This window comes from Miscanthus floridulus, chromosome 10, assembly GCF_019320115.1.
Source record: "Miscanthus floridulus cultivar M001 chromosome 10, ASM1932011v1, whole genome shotgun sequence".
Taxonomy (NCBI): Eukaryota; Viridiplantae; Streptophyta; class Magnoliopsida; order Poales; family Poaceae; genus Miscanthus; species Miscanthus floridulus.
Window position 1 is genome coordinate 21030378 of NC_089589.1, and position 5608 is coordinate 21035985.

The window sequence follows — 5608 nt, forward strand, 5'->3', positions numbered from 1 at the left end:
TAAAAGGAGCACCAATCAAAATAGTGATGTTCGCATAGATGGCACAGATCCAAATGGGAATATACAAACATATTATGGCCGCATAGAAGATATATGGGAACTAGACTACACACCTAATTTTAAAGTCCCTTTGTTCCGGTGCCAATGGGTGAAGCTGATCGGAGGAGGGGTAACAGTCGACAAAGAGTATGGAATGACAACAGTGGACCTCAACAATATTGGGTACAAAGATGAACCATTCGTCCTTGCTGCCGATGTGAGTCAGGTGTTCTATGTGAAAGACATGTCTACAAAATCAAAGAGAGGAAAAAACGAAGACATCAACTCAATGATCAATGAGCCAAAGCGCCACATAGTTCTTTCTGAGAAAATAAATATAGTGGGAATTGAAGACAAGTCAGACATGTCAGAAGATTACGAAAGAAATGTCCGAATTCCACCCTTCATAGTGAAGAAAGATCCAAGCATCATGTTAAATGATGAAGACACTCCATGGTTACGACAAGATCATAACCAAGGGTCATACATCAAGAAGAAATTCACTGTTGTGCCCGCATGATACAACGATGCATGTTTAATATATTATGTTTTAGAGACGGATATTATGTAATATGTTATGACTTCACAATTGTTTTTTCATCTGAGGTCATTTAGTGTCTCATTTGAGCAAGTTTGACCAAGTTTGTTAAACTCAAAAAGATCTACAATTGTTGTTTTGGTCAACTTTCCATTTGAGAAAGTTTGGACGGTTCAAATTTGTGATTTTTAAATTTCGACGCCTACAAACTAGTTTTCGGGACCCTAGATTGTCTCAAATTGAAAAGTTTTAAATACCAAGTTTGTTAAGCTCATCAATATCTACAATCCTTATATAGGCCATTTTTCATTTGAGAAAGCTTGAACAAAATGTAGTTCAAATTTTACAAGTGTATGACATAGTTTTAGAAAGTCTATGAGATTCAAGAAGTTGTGACTAGTGTTTGATAAAAATTTCTCAAATGGGAAAATGAGCTATGTAACAATTGTATATCTTGCTGAGATGATCAAACTTGGTATTCAGAGTTTTTTCATCTGAGGTCATTTAGTGTCTCATTTGAGCAAGTTTGACCAAGTCAAATTTGGTCAAATAAAAAACAACACTTTGACTCTAGTATTATGAACTCTAAATGACTTCAAATTGAAAAGTTTTGAATACCAAGTTTGTTAAACTCAAAAAGATCTACAATTGTTGTTTTGGTCAACTTTCCATTTGAGAAAGTTTGGACGGTTCAAATTTGTGATTTTTAAATTTCGACGCCTACAAACTAGTTTTCGGAACCCTAGATTGTCTCAAATTGAAAAGTTTTGAATACCAAGTTTGTTAAGCTCATCAATATCAACAATCCTTATATAGGCCATTTTTTCATTTGAGAAAGCTTGAACAAAATATAGTTCAAATTTCACAAGTGTGTGATATAGTTTTACAAAGTCTATATGAGATTCAAGAAGTTGTGACTAGTGTTTGATAAAAATTTCTCAAATGGGACAATGAGCTATATAACAATTGTAGATCTTGCTGAGATGATCAAACTTGGTATTCAGAGTTTTTTCATCTGAGGTCATTTAGTGTCTCATTTGAGCAAGTTTGACCAAGTCAAATATGGTCAAATAAAAAAACAACACTTTGACTCTAGTATTATCAACTCTAAATGACTTCAAATTGAAAAGTTTTGAATACCAAGTTTGTTAAACTCAAAAAGATCTACAATTGTTGTTTTGGTCAATTTCCATTTGAGAAAGTTTGGACGGTTCAAATTTGTGATTTTTAAATTCGACGCCTACAAACTAGTTTTTGGAACCCTAGATTGTCTCAAATTGAAAAGTTTTGAATACCAAGTTTGTTAAGCTCATCAAGATCTACAATCCTTATATAGGCCATTTTTCATTTGAGAAAGCTTGAACAAAATGTAGTTCAAATTTCACAAGTGTGTGACATAATTTTAGAAAGTCTATATGAGATTCAAGAAGTTATGACTAGTGTTTGATAAAAATTTCTCAAATGGGAAAATGAGCTATGTAACAATTGTAGATCTTGCTGAGATGATCAAACTTGGTATTCAGAGTTTTTTCATCTGAGGTCATTTAGTGTCTCATTTGAGCAAGTTTGACCAAGTCAAATTTGGTCAAATAAAAAAACAACACTTTGACTCTAGTATTATGAACTCTAAATGACTTCAAATTGAAAAGTTTTGAATACCAAGTTTGTTAAACTCAAAAAGATCTACAATTGTTGTTTTGGTCAACTTTCCATTTGAGAAAGTTTTGGACGGTTCAAATTTGTGATTTTTAAATTTCGACGCCTACAAACTAGTTTCGGAACCCTAGATTGTCTCAAATTGAAAAGTTTTGAATACCGAGTTTGTTAAGCTCATTCAATATATACAATCCTTATATAGGCCATTTTTTCATTTGAAAAAGTTTGTAAAACAAAAAATACTACATTTTCTTTATTTTTATAGGTTCAACAAAAATTTCCTGTCAATTTTGGTAAAAAACCGAGACAAAATTGAAACATTGACTTTACAATAATGTGATAATAAATTTTCTATCGAATAATATTAGTTTTATTAATTTTAAGTTACAAATATATATTTGCATTAACAAAATACTTAGTATTAGTAATATTTATATTCTATATTCATAAAAGAAATTAAAAACTTTAGGTTACAAAATTTTCCTATTTACAATAAATAATTAGTTAATCAATAGTATTTTTTAAAATAAATATTGCAAAGTATTGAAGTTGCTATGGAATTAATTGATTAACCTAGTATTAAACAAAATCAAAATCCCAGGCCTTTCCAGTTACGCTGGCGGGTTGCCAAAATTTTCAGGCCTTCAGTCCCGGCCCCAGACCAAGAACCGGGACTAAGGGTGGGCGGCAATTTCGGTGCCCGCCCAAAAATACCTTTAGTCCCGGTTGGTAACACCAGTCGGACTACCAGCCGGGACTAAAGGACATTTAGTCTCAGCTGGTAAGACCAACTGGGGACTAAAGGTCCAACCCTTTAGTCCCGGTTGGTCTTACCAGCCGGGACTAAATGTCCTTTAGTCCCGGCTGGTGTTACCAGCCGGGACTAAAGGGTCCCGGCCTATATATATCGAACGTCTGTTCTGTTCATCTTCGATCTGGCCTCCGTCGCTCAGCTTCCGCCCGGACCGCGCCATCCGCCGTCGTCGAGCTCGTCTCTGCCGCGCCGTCGTCGTCTACCCCCGCCCGGCCGCGCCATTCTCCCGGCCCGCAACGCCGCATCCCGTCTCTGCCGCCGCACCCGACCCCACCCTCCATCGCTGACGCTTCCCGCGCGCCCACCGTACGGCCTCCGTCGAGTACTCTTGATCTGCTGCATGCTCTCGATCGGCCATGTTTTTTTAGATTTTTTTACAAAGTCTCGGCTGTATGTTAGATTAAAATGTATTAAATTTTAATTAGTAGTTTATTGTTAGTTTTTTAGTTATTTTTAGATAGTTTTTGATATATTAGATTAAATGTATTAAAATTTAATTAGTATTTTATTTAGATAGTTTTTTAGATAGTTTTTTATTATAGTTTTTGATATATGTTAGATTAAAATGTATTATCTATTACTAGTTTATCTAATTTCATGTTAGATTTATTTAATTGGATTTAGTAATTATATATTCTATCTCTCTATATATATTATATCTAGAGAGAGATTCTATATGTATACATATGTACTTAATTATTTCTATATGTATATATACATGTACTTATTTTCATGTGTTGAGAGAGAGAAAATTGTATCTAGAGAGACATTCTATGTGTATCACATGCATATCTAGAGATATAGACATATGCACTTATTTCTATGTGTTGAGAGAGAGAGAAAATATATTGTATCATTCTATGTGTATATATATACATGTACTTATTTCCATGTTTTTGGATCGAAAGTGTTTTTGATTCGATTCCAAAGCCTATACCTTATTATTGTTTATCCTTATGAAATATTATGTGTTATTATATTTAATTGGATTTAGTAATTCTATATGTGTTATCACATGTACTTATGTTATGTACCATAGTAATTCTATCTATGTGTTATCTTGAAGATACAAATGGCTGCTCCGGATGATAACTTGAGTGATGACATAATGGCGGATATTATCAACGCCGGCACCAATGTGGATGTAGATGACACGAGTCAGTACTTTGCTGATTATGAGGATATCCTGAATATGCCGGTGGTTGAAGATCAACAAATTGTCGCGCAAGAAAATACTGGCGAGGTATATTCGATTTTCTATAATCTCTTATAGATGCATGCGTACGTATATTTGTTGTTAATCGTTGTGTTTCTACTCATGTAGCCGGTCTCTGGATCTACATCAACCACCGACAAAAGTAGGAAAGTCCGAGGGCCAAAAAAGCCATTAGAGGGCCGTTTCATAATATCAGAATTCGACACCGACACCGGCAAACCATTGGGACCACATGCTCAGACATATGTCAATCAATGTGGGTTCATTGTAAGGGATAGGATCCCAGTTAGTGCTCGTGAATGGAAGCAGAAGATATCCGCTGCTAATGTTAGTTTTGTATCTGATCGTGACAAGAACCTAGCTTGGAGAGATATCACTCAGCATTTCACATTACAAGTAGATGATGCTTTGAAGGAGCTAGTGAGGGATTGGACAATGAAGAAGATGGCAACATTGTTCCAGAGTTGAAAGAAGACATTGTATAAAAAGTTTATCTTGAAGAATGCTATGCCGAATTTCAATGCTAAGGCGTTTGTCAAGTTGGAGTCCCATTGGGATGCCTTCGTAGAATACAAGACATCTCAAGACAGTGAGGAACGTGTAATGAGGAATCGGCAGAATACCCGACAGAAGCAATACCATCATCGCATGGGATCAGGTGGTTATAGGAGTGCTATTCCCAAGTGACAGAACCTAGAAGCAGAGATTACTACCAAGGGAATCATACCTGAAACAATAGAGAAGAACTGGCCTCAACGCGCGAAGAATTGGTTCTACGCTCATGGGGGAAGCCTAGACCCAGACACTGGCAAGCTAATTTTCGGCCAAAAAATTGAGAGAGCAACACAGAGACTAGCTCGTGCTAGGGAAGAAGCTGATAGTGGTGTTTTCAAGCCCAACAGAGAGAAAGATGAATTGACATATGCCCTAGAGAATCCCGAACATGGTGGTCGAACAAGAGGCTATGGGGCGGTTCCGTGGCTACATGCATTCCCAGCAGACAAGGATGCCTACAGAAGCCGCCAGAGAAAGAAGGATGAGGAGGCAGAACGAATCCGTGCATTGGAGCAATTTGTTGATGAGCCACGACAAGCATTGCTTGAATCACGTGAACGAGAAAAATCTCTTGAGGCAAGAATGCAGGAGGAGATCAAGAGGCAAGTGCAGCTAGCAATGAGTCAAATGCAATCGCAATCAACACCGGGAGTCACCATTAGCCCCGTTGGTCAGATGAAAAGCAGTTGTGCTTCTACGGAGCTGCCAGTTATTCAAGACGACGCTGGGTTACGCTTCCCTGTTGATGACATTACCGAGCCTCTAACAACATGTGAGCTGCACATTCCAG